Raw genomic sequence first — 18421 nt, 5'->3', positions numbered from 1 at the left:
CCCAGCAAGGTAACAAAGAGTCTGGGCTAGAATCCCGGCTGAGGCTCCTCACACTGGTTTTACCCGAACCTGTAAGACCTCTTCACGTTATATTACCTCATTTCATCCTTGCAAACAGCTATGTGATTATTCTCGTATGTCATCAGCTCTAAGACTATCGATAGGACACACCACTATTTTACGCAACCATAAGAAAAAAAAATACTGCCAAGTATCCTTGTGAGACACCATCGATTTCCTACTATTTTAAAAAAAATGCATCCACATTTTATAGATGTGAAAATGAAGGCTCAGAGGGATGAAGTGACTTGTCTCAGTCACATAACTCTTTTTTTTATTATTAAATTCAGTTTTATTGAAATACATTCACACACCATGCAATCATCCATGATACACAATCCACTGTCCACAGTATAACATAGTTATGCGTTCATCACCACAATCTATCTCTGAACATTTTCCTTACATCAGAAAGAACCAGAACAAGAATAAAAAATAAAAGTGAAAAAAGAACACCCAAATCATCCCCCCATCCCACCCCGTTTGTCCTTTAGTTTTTATCCCCATTCCTCCACTCATCCATACACTAGATAAAGGGGGTGTGATCCACAAGGTCTTCGCAATCACACTGTCACCCCTTCAGTCACATAACTCTTAAGGGCTGAACATGCATGAGTCAAAGCAGTTGGGTTGGACTCAAAGCCCTGGATCTCTCCACAACTTCACCTCAAAGCACTAAGATTCAACGTGGTTTTTTTTTGTTTATTTATTTATTTATTTATTTATTTAATGATCATTTTATTGAGATATATTCACATACCACGCAGTCATACAAAACAAATCGTACTTTCGATTGTTTACAGTACCATTACATAGTTGTACATTCATCACCTAAATCAATCCCTGACACCTTCATTACCACACACACAAAAATAACAAGAATAATAGTTAGAGTGAAAAAGAGCAATTGAAGTAAAAAAGAACACTGGGTACCTTTGTCTGTTTGTTTCCTTCCCCTATTTTTCTACTCATCCATCCATAAACTAGACAAAGTGGAGTGTGGTCCTTATGGCTTTCCCAATCCCATTGTCACCCCTCATAAGCTACATTTTTATACAACTGTCTTCGAGATTCATGGGTTCTGGGTTGTAGTTTGATAGTTTCAGGTATCCACCACCAGCTACCCCAATTCTTTAGAACCTAAAAAGGGTTGTCTAAAGTGTGCGTAAGAGTGCCCTCCAGAGTGACCTCTCGGCTCGTTTTGGAATCTCTCTGCCACTGAAGCTTATTTCATTTCCTTTCACATCCTCCTTTTGGTCAAGAAGATGTTCTCCGTCCCACGATGCCGGGTCTACATTCCTCCCCGGGAGTCACATTCCACGTTGCCAGGGAGACTCACTCCCCTGGGTGTCCGATCCCACGTAGGGGGGAGGGCAGTGATTTCACCTTTCAAGTTGGCTTAGCCAGAGAGAGAGGGCCACATCTGAGCAACAAAGAGGCATTCAGGAGGAGACTCTCAGGCACAAACATAGGGAGGCCTAGCCTCTCCTTTGCGGCAACCATCTTCCCAAGGGTAAAACTTATGGTAGAGGGCTCAACCCATCAAACCACCAGTCCCCTACGTCTGTGGTCATGCCAGCAACCATGGAGGTGGGTTAGGCGAATACCCCTGCACTCTCCACAGGCTCCTCAAGGGGGTACTACATCTTTTTTTTTTCCTTGTTTTTCTTTCTTTTTTTTTTTTTTTTTAACTTTCCCCTCTTTTTTAAATCAACTGTATGAAAAAAAAAGTTAAAAAGAAAACAAACATACAATAAAAGAACATTTCAAAGAGACCATAACAAGGGAGTAAGAAAAAGACAACTAACCTAAGATAACTGCTTAACTTCCAACATGTTCCTACTTTACCCCAAGAAAGTTACGTAATATAGCAACATTTCTGTGAACTTGCTCCTACCACATCCATCAGAATCCAACAGACCATAGTCGTTTCTGGGCATCCCCAGAACGCCAAACAGCCTATCTGTTCTTCCTGGACCACTGTTCCCCCTTCCTTAATTGCTCTCTACTGCTAGTTCCCCTACATTCTACATTATAAACCATTTGTTTTACATTTTTCAAAGTTCACATTAGTGGTAGCATATAATATTTCTCTTTTTGTGCCTGGCTTATTTCGCTCAGCATTATGTCTTCAAGGTTCATCCATGTTGTCATATGTTTCACGAGATCGTTCCTTCTTACTGCCGCGTAGTATTCCATCATGTGTATATACCACATTTTATTTATCCACTCATCTGTTGAAGGACATTTGGGTTGTTTCCATCTCTTGGCAATTGTGAATAATGCTGCTATGAACATTGGCGTGCAGATATCTGTTCGTGTCACTGCTTTCCGATCTTCCGGGTATATACCGAGAAGTGCAATCGCTGGATCGAATGGTAGCTCTATATCTAGTTTTCTAAGGAACTGCCAGACTGACTTCCAGAGTGGCTGAACCATTATACAGTCCCACCAACAATGAATAAGAGTTCCAATTTCTCCACATCCCCTCCAGCATTTGTAGTTTCCTGTTTGTTTAATGGCAGCCATTCTAACCGGTGTTAGATGGTATCTCATTGTGGTCTTAATTTGCATCTCTCGAATAGCTAGTGAAGCTGAACATTTTTTCATGTGTTTCTTGGCCATTTCTATTTCCTCTTCAGAGAACTGTCTTTTCATATCTTTTGCCCATTTTATAATTGGGCTGTCTGTACTATTGTCATTGAGTTGTAGGATTTCTTTGTATATGCAAGATATCAGTCTTTTGTCAGATACATGGTTTCCAAAAATTTTTTCCCATTGAGTTGGCTGCCTCTTTACCTTTTTGAGAAATTCCTTTGAGGTGCAGAAACTTCTAAGCTTGAGGAGTTCCCATTTATCTATTTTCTCTTTTGTTGCTTGTGCTTTGGGTGTAAAGTCTAGGAAGTGGCCGCCTAATACAAGGTCTTGAAGATGTTTTCCTACATTATCTTCTAGGAGTTTTATGGTACTTTCTTTTATATTGAGATCTTTGGTCCATTTTGAGTTAATTTTTGTGTAGGGGGTGAGGTAGGGGTCCTCTTTCATTCTTTTGGATATGGATATCCAACTCTCCCAGCCCCATTTGTTGAAAAGACCATTATGGCTCAGTTCGGTGACTTTGGGGGCCTTATCAAAGATCAGTCGGCCATAGATCTGAGGGTCTATCTCTGAATTCTCAATTCGATTCCATTGATCTATATGTCTATCTTTGTGCCAGTACCATGCTGTTTTGGCAACTGTGGCTTTATAATAAGCTTCAAAGTCAGGGAGTGTAAGTCCTCCCACTTCGTTTTTCTTTTTTAGAGTGTCTTTAGCAATTCGAGGCATCTTCCCTTTCCAAATAAATTTGATAACTAGCTTTTCCAAGTCTGCAAAGTAGGTTGTTGGAATTTTGATTGGGATTGCATTGAATCTGTAGATGAGTTTGGGTAGAATTGACATCTTAATGACATTTAGCCTTCCTATCCATGAACATGGAATATTTTTCCATCTTTTAAGGTCCCCTTCTATTTCTTTTAATAGAGTTATGTAGTTTTCTTTGTATAGGTCTTTTACATCTTTGGTTAAGTTTATTCCTAGGTACTTGATTTTTTTAGTTGCTATTGAAAATGGTATCTTTTTCTTGAGTGTCTCTTCAGTTTGTTCATTTCTAGCATATAGAAACATTACTGACTTATGTGCATTAATCTTGTATCCCGCTACTTTGCTAAATTTGTTTATTAGCTCTAGTAGGTGTATCGTTGATTTCTCAGGGTTTTCTAGATATAAGATCATATCATCTGCAAACAATGACAGTTTTACTTCTTCTTTTCCAATTTGGATGCCTTTTATTTCTTTGTCTTGCTGGATTGCCCTGGCTAGCACTTCCAGCACAATGTTGAATAACAGTGGTGACAGCGGGCATCCTTGTCTTGTTCCTGATCTTAGAGGGAAGGCTTTCAGTCTCTCACCATTGAGTACTATGCTGGCTGTGGGTTTTTCATATATGCTCTTTATCATGTTGAGGAAGTTTCCTTCAATTCCTACCTTTTGAAGTGTTTTTATCAAAAAGGGATGTTGGATTTTGTCAAATGCTTTTTCAGCATCTATTGAGATGATCAATTGATTTTACCCTTTCGAGTTTTTAATGTGTTGTAAAACATTGATTGTTTTTCTTATGTTGAACCATCCTTGCATGCCTGGAATGAACCCCACTTGGTCATGGTGTATGATTTTTTTAATGTGTCTTTGGATTCGATTTGCAAGTATTTTGTTGAGGATTTTTGCATCTATATTCATTAGGGAGATTGGCCGGTAGTTTTCCTTTTTTGTAGCATCTTTGCCTGGTTTTGGTATTAGATTGATGTTAGCTTCATAAAATGAGTTAGGTAGTGTTCCATTTTTTTCAATGTTTTGAAAGAGTTTGAGTAAGATTGGTGTCAGTTCTTTCTGGAAAGTTTGGTAGAATTCCCCTGTGAAGCCATCTGGCCCTGGGCATTTATTTGTGGGAAGATTTTTGATGACTGATTGGATCTCTTTGCTTGTGATGGGTTGGTTGAGGTCTTCTATTTCTTCTCTGGTCAGTCTAGGTTGTTCATATGTTTCCAGGAAATTGTCCATTTCTTCTACATTATCCAGTTTGTTGCCATACAGTTGTTCATAATATCCTCTTATAATTTTTTTAATTTCTTCAGGATCTGCAGTTATGTCACCTTTTTCATTCATTATTTTGTTTATATGGGTCTTCTCTCTTTTTGATTTTGTCAGTCTAGCTAGGGGCTTGTCAATCTTGTTGATCTTCTCAAAGAACCAACTTTTGGTGATATTTATCCTTTCTATTGTTTTTTTGTTCTCTATGTCATTTATTTCTGCTTTAATCCTTGTTATTTCTTTTCTTGTACTTGGTTTAGGATTGGTTTGCTGTTCATTTTCTAGCTTCTTCAGTTGATCCATTAGTTCTTTGATTTTGGCTCTTTCTTCCTTTTTAATATATGCGTTTAGTGCTATAAATTTCCCCCTTAGCACTGCTTTTGCTGCATCCCATAGGTTTTGGTATGTTGTGTTCTCATTTTCATTCGTCTCTATATATTTAGCAATTTCTCTTGCTATTTCTTCTTTAACCCACTGATTGTTTAGGAGTGTGTTGTTTAACCTCCAGGTATTTGTGAATTTTCTAAGTCTCTGATGGTTATTGACTTCTAATTGTATTCCATTGTGGTCAGAGAATGTGCTTTGAATAATTTCAATCTTTTTAAATTTATTGAGGCTTGTTTTATGTGCCAGCATATGATCTATTCTGGAGAAAGTTCCGTGGGCACTAGAAAAGTATGTGTATCCTGGTGATTTGGGATGTAATGTCCTGTAGATGTCTGTTAAATCTAATTCATTTATCAGATTGTTTAGGTTTTCAATTTCCTTATTGGTCTTCTGTCTGGTTGATCTATCTATAGGAGAGAGTGATGTGTTGAAGTCTCCCACAATTATTGTGGAAACATCAATTGCTTCCTTTAGTTTTGCCAGTGTTTCTCTCATGTATTTTGTGGCACCTTGATTGGGTGCATAGACATTTACGATTGTTATTTCTTCTTGCTGAATTGCCCCTTTTATTAGTATGTAGTGGCCTTCTTTGTCTCTCAAAACATCCCTGCATTTGAAGTCTATTTTATCTGAGATTAATATTGCTACACCTGCTTTCTTTTGGCTGTAGCTTGCATGAAATATTTTTTTCCATCCTTTCACTTTCAGTTTCTTTGTGTCCCTGTGTCTAAGATGAGTCTCTTGTATGCAACATATTGATGGTTCATTTTTTTTGATCCATTCTGCGAATCTATATCTTTTAATTGGGGAGTTTAATCCATTTACATTCAATGTTAAAACCGTGAAGGCATTTCTTGAGTCGGCCATCTTATCCTTTGGATTATGTTTGCCATATTTTTCCCTCTCTCTATTAATATCCTTTATTGTACCCATACCGAATCTCTTTAGTACTGAACCTTTCTCCAAGTCTCTCTGTCCTGTCTTTGTTTCTCTGTCTGTAGGGCTCCCTTGAGTATCTCCAGTAGGGCAGGTCTCTTGTTAGCAAATTCTCTCAGCATTTGTTTGTCTGTGAAAAATTTAAGCTCTCCCTCAAATTTGAAGGAGAGCTTTGCTGGATAAAGTATTCTTGGCTGGAAATTTTTCTCACTCAGAATTTTAAATATATCGTGCCACTGCCTTCTCGCCTCCATGGTGGCTGCTGAGTAGTCACTACTTAGTCTTATGCTGTTTCCTTTGTATGTGGTGAATTGCTTTTCTCTTGCTGCTTTCAGAACTTGCTCCTTCTCTTCTGTGTTTGATAGTGTGATCAGTAAATGTCTCGGAGTGGGTTTATTTGGATTTATTCTATTTGGAGTTCGCTGAGCATTTATGATTTGTGTATTTATGTTGTTTAGAAGATTTGGGAAGTTTTCCCCAACAATTTCTTTGAATACTCTTCCTAGACCTTTACCCTTTTCTTCCCCTTCTGGGACACCAATGAGTCTTATATTTGGACTTTTCATATTATCTATCATATCCCTGAGGTCCATTTCAATTTTTTCAATTTTTTTCCCCATTCTTTCTTTTATGCTTTCATTTTCCATTCTGTCATCTTCCAGGTCACTGATTCGTTGTTCAACTTCCTCTAGTCTTGTACTATGAGTGTCCAGAGTCTTTTTAATTTGGTCAACAGTTTCTTTAATTTCCATAAGATCATCCATTTTTTTATTTAGTCTTGCAATGTCTTCTTTATGCTCTTCTAGAGTCTTCTTGATTTCCTTTATATCCCGTACTATGGTCTCATTGTTCATCTTTAGTTCTTTGAGTAGCTGCTCTAGGTGCTGTGTCTCTTCTGGTCTTTTGATTTGGGTCTTGGGCTTGGGTTATCCATATCGTCTGGTTTTTTCATATGCTTTATAATTTTCTGTTGTTTTTGGCCTCGTGGCATTTGCTGAACTTGATAGGGTTCTTTTAGGGTTTGTAGACCTATTGAAGTCCTTATCTCTAATTTATCAGATCTACAGCTTCGTGGAGTACACTTTCTCTAACTAACCAGCAGGTGGCGTCCACGAGCCACCTGTTCTCCACAAGCCAGTTCTCCCCTGCTTAGCCTTTTTGGTGAGTGGGGGAGTGAGTCTTGTGGGGCCCAATTGGTGTACCAAGCTTGCGTGTGTAGTTGGTGTTGCCTGCCCTGTATGTGGGGCGTGTTTCTGGGCAGTCGGGGAGGGGGGGGGTGGCCCTAACAATCAAATCTCCCTGGTGATCCTAGAGTTTTAAAGCTGGTGCAATAGTCTAATCCTTCAGTTCAGTCCTGCCACAGTTTGTCTCTGCCACTGACCCACAAGTCCTTGGTATTGGCGTATGGCTCCTGAGACTTGCAAGTGGGCCCCTCTTCCAGGCTGTGCACCCCAGGTCCTCTGTTGAGGGATGACTGTGCTATGTCACAGGTGAGTGCCGTCCCCCCAGGGCAGTTCTGGGCTGCTGGGCTGTGTAGGGAGGCTCCCAGTCTGCTCAAATGATGGCTGAGTGGGGCTTTGTTAATTCACACTGCTCCACCTTCCCAACTCTGGGACAATCAGCTGAGGTTGCAGGGAAGGCTAATGTCCACGCCCAGTTTTGTGGTGTGTGCCTGTTATTTGAAGCACTTCCGTCACACTGGGTTGTCTGGGGCAGCTCTGGGCTATGGGGCTGGCGATGGGCAGGAGTGTTTCCTGTCCACCAGGATGGTGGCTGTGGGCGGACACCCCCCTTTTCTTGGGAAGTTGTGGTGTGTAGTGAATTTTCTCAGCCACTGGATTATTGCGTTTTGTCTCAGAGCTCTCCTAGTTCTGCTCTTGACTTGACCTGCCCAAATTGAAAGTCTTTGAAGCTTTCTGTATTGGGCTTCTTAGAGTAGTTGTTTTAGAAAAAGAAAAAAGGATTAAAAAAAAAAAAAAAAAAAAAGGGCCCTCCTCAGAGATCTAATGGGTTATTGAAATGCTAATAGACAAAGCAACCAGGGCCATTAAGGAAAGGTCCACAGGGCAGAGAGATCAGCTTTTCTTCAGGATTTGCATATGCGCCTCAAGGCCTGAGCTCCACCCTTCCCCTTTCTGTGTTCACCAGAACTCCAAAAATCCTCTGCTTTTATTTTGGAGTTTTTCGTGTTGTTGTTTTTTTTGTTTTTTTGTTTTTTTTTCTATGCCTGTCTCCTCTCTGCTGGGCTGGCTGCTCTCAGATTCTCTGGTGTCTGGTCTCAGTCTATCTATGGTTGGAGTTTGGATCAGTAGAATGAGTTTCCGATAAGGCCTGCCACTGCAGTTCTCCCTTCTCCTTCCCGGAGCTGACAGCCCCTCCTCCCACGGGACTGAGCCTGGCAGGGAGGGGCGCGGGTCCCCTGGCCGCAAAAACACAGATTTTGCTGATCTCAGCAGTTCGACATTTTCATGAGTGTTGTATGAAGTATGCCCAAAGTCAGATTGCTCTGTGGTGTCCAGTCCACGCAGTTCCTGGCTTTCTACCTACTTTCCTGGAGGAGTAACTAAAACATACAGCTCACCAGTCCACCATCTTGCCCCGCCTCCTTCAACGTGTTTTTAAATGAGAATCTTAATTTAGCTGGTGCCACAGCTCTTTCTCCACTGGACTACAAGCATTACATTTTGCAAGCAGGGACATAGTCCATCTGCTTCTCACCCACTTTCCCAGCACCTAGCACTGTGCCTGGCACAGAGTGCACCCTCAAAAAATACCTTACAGAGAGGTGGGGGGATCACACGATGAGGCATCTCAGAAGTCCAGAAAACATGGGCCTGAGTTAGAAGTTGGGCCATCGTGGACGTTTCTGTGTTGCTGCCCCCACGGGAGGCAAGAAATGGGTGCAGATCTGGCTAGGAGGCCGTGGAATTAGAATGGGTTTGGAGGCAGACAGACCTAGATTGGAATCCCAGCTTTGCCAACTACCAGCTATGTGACCTTGGGCGAGTTATTTTCTCTCTCCAAGTCTCCGTTTCCTCGTTGGCAAAATGGGGCTAATGCAATAAATACCACCTGTCTCATGGGATTGTGTGAGAATCGAACGAGAAATAGAAAATGTTACAACTAATTCCAGAAGACTTTTAAAACACACACAAAATGAAACATATCAAATACTGTAGAATAAATCAAGAATGTTTTCAAAGAGTTATACCCAAAAAAAGTGTCAGGTCCAGATGATTTCATGGGTGAATTCTACCTGCTATTTAAATTGTTCCAGAGCATAGAGAAAGCAGGAAAACTTCCAAATTCTTTTTATGAAGCCAGCACAACACTGTGTGAAACCTGACAAAGCATAATAAAAGAAAGCCACAGAAAGAGAAGCGGGACACTTCCTCTCTGCAGTCTATATACATTGAAAGCATTTCCTGTAGAGTCAGAAGCAATACAAGGATCTCCACTACCACCATCATTATTTAATCTTATTCTGGGAGTGTTGGCCTATACAATTATACTAACAGAAAGGAACAAGCAGTATGAAAATGGGAAAGGAGAGAGCAAAATTGTCATTATTTTTAGATATGACTGTAAACCGAGAAAACTCAAGATAACTCACTAAGGAATTATCAAAAAATAATTCAGTATCAATTATCAAGAAAATAAGATGAATAGTTATATTATTGATATATAAAGTTAGTGGTTTTCTTATATGCAACCAGCAACCAGTTAGGAAATACATGAAAAGATTTCATTCGTATGAGCAACAGCACAAAACAAAACTATCAGAAATGTGCTAGGTCTATTAGAAGATGCTTTAAAATGCTACTGAGGGACTTAACAGTCTGAATAAATGTAAAGACCTACTCTAAATTGAATAGGAAGCTGCATTATTGTAAAAATGTCAGTTCTCACAAATCTATGTATTTCAGTGACTCCAATTTTTAAAACATACTAAAAGGATTGCTTTTGGAACAAGATGAGCTGATTCTAAAGTTGACATGGAAAAATAAAGAAGCAAGAACAGATAGGAAGGAATCTGGGCAAAAAAGAAAGAAAAGACAGTGAGAACAAATTCTACTGGGCATTAATACATAATGGGGGGAGGGGGGACGTAATGTAGTTTCTTAGTTATAACACCCAAAACAAAAAGAAAAAAGAAAAAAATAGGTAAATTTGGACTTTGTCAAAATTAAAAACTTTTGCGCTCCAAAGGATTCAAAGGACACCATCAAGAAAGCGAAAAGACAACCCACAAAATGAAGGTATTTGTAAATCATATATCTGAAACGGGATCCATATCCAGAATGCATAAAGAACTCTTAAAACACAAAAACAAAAAGATGAATAACCCAATTAAAAAGATGGGCAAAGGATTTGAATAGATATTTCTCCAAAGAAGATATACAAATGGCAATAAGCACAAGAAAAGATGTTCAGTGTCATTAGTCATTACAGAGATGCTATCAAAACCATCTTGACAGCATACCTAGAGTTCCCTTGGGTCTCTCTCTTGCTTTAATTGTGTTTGGACAAAACAGACACAAGAAGTATCTCCACCCTTTTCAGCCTTGGACAACCTTCCAACTTCCTCTCCAGTTGCAACCTCTAGGATCATCTTCTTGGCTATACCCTGCTTCCAGGACCATCTAACATCATTTTTTATGGTTCACTCCTCATTGTCGACTAACCATGAGCTCCCAGATCCATCAGAATTACACTACCGAAGTGGAGGCCTCAGTCAACCGGTCAACCCACATCTGCGGGCCTCCTACATCTCCCTATCTCTGGGCTTCTATTTGGACCATGATGATATGGCACTGAAGGGCACAGACCACTTCTTCTGCAGTTTGGTAAAGGAGAAGCACCAGGGCTTAGAGTGTCTCTTGAAGACGTAAAACCAGCACAGCGGCTGTGTCCTCATCCAGGAGGTACAGAAGCCATCCCAAGATGAGTGGGATGCCTGGATGCCATGGAAGCCACCATGGCCCTGGAGAAGAACCTGAACCAGGCCCTTCTGTATCTGCATGCCCTGGGTTCTGCCAATACAGACCCTCATCTCTGTGACTTCCTGGAGAGCCACTTCCTAGATGAGGTAAAACTCATCAAGAAGATGGATGACCACCTGACCAGCCTCCACAGGTGAGTATCTCTTCAAAAGGCTCATTCTCAAGCCCAACTAGGAGCCTCTGGACCCCAGAGGCCTGCGGGGGCCCCTCTGCATTCCCCTGGCATCCAGGCTTCTGCCTGAGCCTCTCCCTCCAGCCACGAGGCATCTTTTTCACCAACCACCTTGCAGCCCTCTAACAAGCCTTGAAACAAGTGTAAACAATAAAGATTTCTGCAGCCAAAAAAATAAAACACACATTGAGACACGACTTCACACCCACTAAGATGACTAAAATAAAAAAGACAGACAATACCAAGTGTTGATGAGAATGTAGAGAAATTGGAACCCTCATGCATTACTGATGGGAATGTAAAGTGGTACAGACACTTTGGGAACAGTTTGGCAGTCCCTCAAAAAGTTAAACATAAGCAATTCCACCCCTAGTTGAAAGAACTGAAAACATATGTCCACACAAAATCTTGCACATGAATGTTCAAACCAATGTAATTCATAATAGCCAAGAAGAGGAAACAACCCAAATGTCTATCAACTGATGAATGGGTAAATAAAATGTGGTATATCCATACAATGGAACATTATTCAGCCATAAAAAGGAATAAAATAGTGATACATGCTACAACATGGATAAATTTTGAAAACACTATGCTAAGTGAAAGAAGTCAGATGCAAAATGCCACGTTATATGACTCCATTTATAGGAAATGTCCAGAATGGGCAAATCTATAGAGACAGAAAGTAAATTACTGATGGCTGGGGGTTGGGATGATGGGATTTTTTTTTTTTTAGGTTACGAAAATATTCTGGCATTAGATAATGGTGATGGTTGCAAAACTCAGTGAATATACTAAAAAACACTGAATAGTACACTTCAGAAGGGTGAATTTTATAGTTTGTGAACTACATCTCAAAACTATTATAGAAAATATACATACTGTTATAGAAAATAAACATAATATAAAGCTTTGTCAAGCAAAATAGCGCAAAAGACTACAGATACAATTACCTACCAGAATTTAGTATGTACTAAAGGTGGGTTTTCAAGTAAAAGGAAAAGTAGATTATTTTGAAAATGATATTGGAACAATATTCCCTGATGGGTTAACAATGGGAAAGGAGGCACTTGGAAACTTATCTTGCTCCTTACACCTAAATATATCCAGATGTATCAAAGACAAATGGAAAAAGTAAAAACATAAAAACATGAAATAAAATGGGGAAATTTTGTAAAACCTCAGAGTGGGAAAGGAAAGACACAAAACACAGAAGTCCCCTAAATTAAAAAAAAAAAATGTAATTTGACTGATAAATGTTTTAAATTTCTCTATGGAAAAAGTCAAAAGACAAATAATAAACTGGACAAAATATTTGCAATAATATGACATACAAATTTCCAATATCCTTGTTATATAAAAAGGTTGTATGTTTCAGTAAGAAAAAGCAAACCAATAGAGAAATTAACACGAACAGACCATTTCCAGAAATAAAAATCTAAATATGAAAAGATGTTCAACTTCACTTATAATTTTAAAAATGCACAATAAAACAACTAGATACCATTTTTCAGCTATCAGATTGGCCGAGATGAAAAAGTTTGCTAGAATACTGTGGGTTCAAAGGTGTAAAGAATCTGGCACTAATACACAGGTGTAGCTATGTAAATTCATACAATCCTTCTGGAGTCAAATATGAATACATCTACCAAAAAAAAATTTTAAAGCATGCCCTTTTACCCAGATAGTCCACTTCTAAGAATTTATCTTACATATATAATCACAAGTAGGAAATGACATTTAAACAAGGATATTCAGCAGTTCTGTTTGTAATAGCAAAAGACGGGAAATTACCTTAATGTATGTAAAATAATGGTCCCCCAAAATGTCACTTCCCAATCCCTGGAACCTTGTGAATATGCTGTGTTACATGGTAAAGGGTGATTAAAGTTGCAGGTGGAATTAAGGTTGCTAAACAGCTGACCTTAAAATAGGGAGACTGTCTTAGTTTATGTGGGTGGGCCCAATGTAATCACAAGGGTCCTTTAAATGTGGAAGATGGAAACAGAAGAGAATCAGAATGATGTGAGAAGACCTCCAGCCACAGTTGCTGGCTTTGAGGATGGAGGAGGGCCCACCAGCTAAGGAAGGTGGGCAGACTCTAAAAGCTGAAAAGGGATAGGAGGTGAATTCTCCCCTAGAGCTTTCAGAAAGGAACGCTTCCCTGTCAACACCTTGATTTTAGCTTAGTGAGACTCATTTTAGACTTCTGACCTCCATAACTGTAAGATAAGAAGTATGTGTTGTTTTAAGCCACAAAGTTTGTCGTAATTTATTACAGCAGCAAACAGAAAGTGATACAAACCTAAATGCCCATCGGTAGGGGACTGACCGGCTAAAAAAATGCAATGTAATACCATGCAACCTTAAAAAGAACGAGGTAGCTCTAAATGTACTGATATGGAATTAGTTCCAATATGCATGTTTAGGTGGGAAAAAAAAGCAAATATTAAAAGAGTGTTTATAGCATGTTATCTGTGCATAAGGAGGCACGGTTAAACATCCACATAGCGGCTTATATGTGCATCGAATATGTCTTGAAGGATTAACTAGAAACTGGTAATATTTATTATCACCAGAGGAAGAGTACTGGGAGACTAATTCCAGGTGAAAATGACACCCATTTTTCACTGCGTTCTCTTTCATGCTGTTTTTTATTTTAACCATGCACAGGTATAACTGTAGAAGAAAGAAAAGAAAAATTGTTTTAAAAGGGAGTGAGTTCTGCTCAGTCATAAATGAGGCATTGCACTGTCACGTAGCTTTTCTCAGTTAAATCTTCCTGACAACCCCAAGAGTTTGGTGTTGTTATTATTCTACCCACAGTTGAGGGGCTGAGGCTCAGCTTTAGTGACCAAATTGCACGGAGAATACGTTTCGCAGTTAAATTTTAAAGTCCCGTTCCCTTATTCCGGGGCTCGCTCCTCAACCCCCGCCACAACACGACACTGCCGGCTCCAACAGCTGCGAAAGGGGCCAGCTTAATTCCAGGATGCTACTCCAACAGGCATCTCAGTCCTCTCCATTGCTTTCCTGGTCCTTTCCCAGATCTCCGAGTTGAGGACAAGGTCAGCCTCCAGAGAGCCGCAGCCGTGCCGTTCCTTTCCGAGTTCAGCCCACCTTCTCCGGTTACATCTTGCAGCAAAGTTCTTCTTGGATAAGGGCCGGCCCGGCCTTCTGGGGAGGGGCCAGCTGCCGGCGGTCACTACGGCTGTAATTGTTCTCCCTGGTGGGCTCACGTTGCAGTGGGCCCAGTGCAACCACCTGCTTTCGTCATGCGGAGATGAAACCTTAAGAGATGACAGGGCTCCGCATAGCATTACATCTTGATCATATAAGGCTGCCTTGAGATCTATCATTCCTGCAAGCTTTGGGCCAGAGATGAAGGGGGTTTGTGCATTTGTGCACAGAGCAAGGACTTGTTCTCTTGGGGCTTTCCAACCCACCCACCCCCATGCCCCCCACCCCCCACCCCCTTCAGCTGTAGGTGACTTAACAACTCTGCGCAAACAAATCCACCATCCTGAGCCTCACTTTGTGGTAAAGTGGAGATCATTTTCCTGTGTTGGGAAGACAGGTGATTCTGGGCCATTTACCTTTGGGGAGCTCTGTTTAAATATAGCCAAACCTTTCCTTTCATGCTGAGGATCTCAAAGCATTTTTAAGAGTAATTAATGAATTTCAACCTATGGAAAATGCAAGCATTATTATCTTTATTTTATAAATAGATCAAAGGTCAGCCAATCAATGGCAGATGTAGGAAACAAATGTGAGAATTCTGCTTTTGTCCCTGGCTGCAGCCACTAAATCCCACCTCTGTTATCACTCCTTTCTGCTCTCTTTCTGACTTCTGGCCAGGGACATGGAATTGGCCTTTATGTGTTTCCACTTAAAGTTTTGAATTCTATGTATGGTTCGTATGCCTTTGATTTGTCTGGAATTTATAAAAGAAAAGGAGAAGAAAGATATTTGATGCTTTTCAGAGATCGCGTTGGAACTGAGCCTTATATTGTGGGTCAAATGCCAATAAAGGGAGGGAAAAAAAAGCTCTCTCACCAGATCTTCCAGAAGTTCACTTTTATTCTCTCTCTGAAAGAATTTTGGCTGTTAAAATTAAGCAGACCATACCTTTAGTCACGAAAATGATTGTTGTTGGAATAATGAAAGTCACCATACATTTACAGCTAAGCACTCCCCAACTTACCATGCACACATTATAGCACACGATTCTCACAAACACACTGGGAGGCTTTATTATTAATTCATTTTATACATAATAACATTTGGGGTCAGAGATAGAAAGTGGATTGAAGAGAAAGGAAAGAAAAAGAGAAAGTTCAAAGTAAGGAGGAAAACTAAGTAAGCAAAAATTATTGCATGTCTCCTCTGTACCCAGAGGTATTGTGTTGTGACGGCTGTTGGAGATACAAAGATTAATAAAACACCTACAACTGCTCTAAAAAAATATATTTTAAGCACCACCACCACCACCACGACCCTCCCAAAAAAGATGAATAAACTATCTCCAGATGCCTGCTCTCAAGAAGTTTACAACTTTGTGGAACACGAAGGGTGAGGGCTGGGGAGGCAAATGAATAAAAAAAAAAATACTTTCAATACGATTCAGTCCAGAAGTATTTATTGAGTTCCTGGTATGTGTCAGACACTGCACTTGGTGCAGGGAACAGTCCCTCTTCTCATGGACCATATAGTCTATGGAGAAAGTCAGACATTAATCAAATAATTACACAGATTTAAAATTGCATTTGATGGAGTAAAAGATGCCTTAAAGTAAAAAACTGGGTCACGAACTGATGAAGAATTAGTATCCAGAATACATAAAGAATGCCTACAACAATAAAAGACAATCCAATAGAAGCACTATCAAGTAAACCAAAGGACAATTTAAAAAAGAGAAAAGGCAATGGCTAATAAATCAAAGTATGCTCACTTGTAAAGAGGGAATTGCAAATTAAAACATTGGAATACCATTTCACACCCATCAAATTGACAAAAATTTTAAAGTCTGACATTAGCCAGTGTTGTCAGGATACCAAACATAGGAACTCCTATATATTTCTATAGATGTATAAATTGGTACAACCACTTTGGAAAACCATTTAGCCATGTCTAGTAAAGCTGTCGATTTGCATGACCGGTGCCCAACAACTCCGCTCCCAAGCATCTACCTGGAAGGCTCACTTTCCCACAAGGGGATAGGTACAAAAATTATTCATTGCAACATTGTTTTGAAAGCAAAAAATCTGAAGAAAAAAAGGCTGAATATTCTCTAGAGAGAGAGGGGTAAATAAAGTGTGATGAACTCATACAACAGAACCCAAATCAGGAGTGAGAATGTACAACCTAGAACTACATGTATCCATGTGGATAATTTCAAAAACATAATGTTGAGTGAAAAAAGCAAGTTGCACAATAATATATACAGATACTGCCACTTCTTCAAAGTTTAAAAATATGGCAAACCATTTTATAAAGTGCTGACAGGCACAAACATATATGGTAAAAATATAAAAGCATGCCTGGGAAAGATAAATCCCAAGTGCAGGAGAGTGGTTACTTTAGGGGAGGGACAGGACTGGATTCAGAGGGGCACCATCTAGATCTGCAAACTTTTAGGTACTTACATAAAAGATAGACAAAAATAGAGCACATGCTAGGCTTTAACAGCGGGGAGGGGCAAGCACCAAATAAACAGGTGTTAATTAAATTTTTCTCTATAGTTGTAGCATGCTTTAAAATCTTTTTTTACCTTGCATTTTGACCTATCAAAGGAGGATTTTACTAAGTAGGGGGTGGTGTCAAGGTCAGGGAAGACTTCTCTGAGGAAATGATGCTTACTTAAGCTAAGAGTTGAAGTTTGAGTAGGTGAAGAAAGGAAGGAAGAAAGGTTTTCCGGGCGGAGAGAACAGCCTGTGTAAAGACCCTGGGCTGGGAGGGTGAACATGGAGACTAGCAAATGAAATCATCGACATGGTTGGAGCAGAGGGAAGAAGAGACTGGAGCTAGAAGAGAGACAAATCATGAAAGGTCTCATAGGCCATCTTGAGGGGTTAGGTCATGACAAAAGCAGCAAGGACAGAGAGCTGTGGGGACCTAGATACACTTTACCCAGCCCGACAGAACCCGGAAGGCATTCTTGAAGAGGTGACTCCTATCTTGAGTTTTGGGGAATAAGAGGAAGCCTCTTGGGGGCTATGGTGAGATATAAATTCTCTAGAGACGGCCCAGCAGCACCGTAGACACTGGAGGCCTTAAATAGTGTGGCCCCAGCAGGGTCTACCACCCAGGACCAGCTCCTAAGGTGTGGGTTAGAAAATGGCAGGTGAGGGTGTCCAGGAAGACGGAGTCCCAGGTTGGCCTGACTTAAGCCCAGAGAGGACGGGCTGGAGGTGGATTGGAGATAGCTCCCTCTGGCTGCCTGTGGAGGATGGATTAGAAGGAGGCGGGAATGCAGACAAGGAGAACTTTGAGGAGGAATACGTCAACAGCCAAGGGCCGAGGGGCACCTTAGAAGGTTTAAAACAGGACGGATGGAATTAGGATGAAGCAGCAGGGGGTGCCTGGAGAGGTACTGAGGGAAACCGAGATGGCTAGGATGATGGAATGGGGGTAGCGCCATCACTAAGGCGGACAATAACAGGGGTAACAGAGTTTGAGGCGCGCGCAAGAGCAAGCCAAATGGAACTGTCGGGCAGGCGGTGGGACGGGTGCGCCAGGGCTGCAGAGTGCGGGAAGTGGGCGGCGGTTCCCGCGGGTGTTTATTAACCTCTGAGAGGACAGGAGTTGGTCCCGACCGAGAGTGACGGGAGAAGAAACCGAGTCGGGTAGCTGCCGGACCAGGAGAAATGAGGTCGAGGCCGGTCGCGGGAAGAGGAGGGCACGGAGGAGGATTACGTAGACGCTGAGCGGCGGCCGGGAGGTCAGCCCCGCGTCCCTCGGGACATCTCCGGCTTCCCCGGGTGCTCCCGGCGCAGACAAGCCCAGGAGAGACGATCTCCCGCCACCCCTCGGCCGCGTCGGCAGCTGCAGACGAGAAGAGCAGGGCACCGGCGCGGCCGGGGCGCGGGCCGAGATGCCTCTTGCAGGCGGCTGGGCCACCGCGGCCATCCCCGCCCCCCGGGCCTCCCCGCGCGTCCGGGCCGCACCGCCCCGCGCCGCCCCTCCCACCACCAGGCGGCCGGGCGACGTCACTGCGGCTTTGCCGCGCGCTAAT

At 41.3% G+C, this 18421-nt stretch overlaps 1 pseudogene; it reads left to right on the top strand.

The window, feature by feature from the left end:
* Positions 1–10698: 10698 nt before the first annotated feature.
* On the top strand, positions 10699–18420 carry LOC119536898 (annotated as a pseudogene).
* Position 18421: the final 1 nt, after the last annotated feature.

Source organism: Choloepus didactylus, chromosome 6, assembly GCF_015220235.1.
Source record: "Choloepus didactylus isolate mChoDid1 chromosome 6, mChoDid1.pri, whole genome shotgun sequence".
Lineage (NCBI taxonomy): Eukaryota > Metazoa > Chordata > Mammalia > Pilosa > Megalonychidae > Choloepus > Choloepus didactylus.
This window is presented reverse-complemented; position numbering and strand designations above follow the sequence as displayed.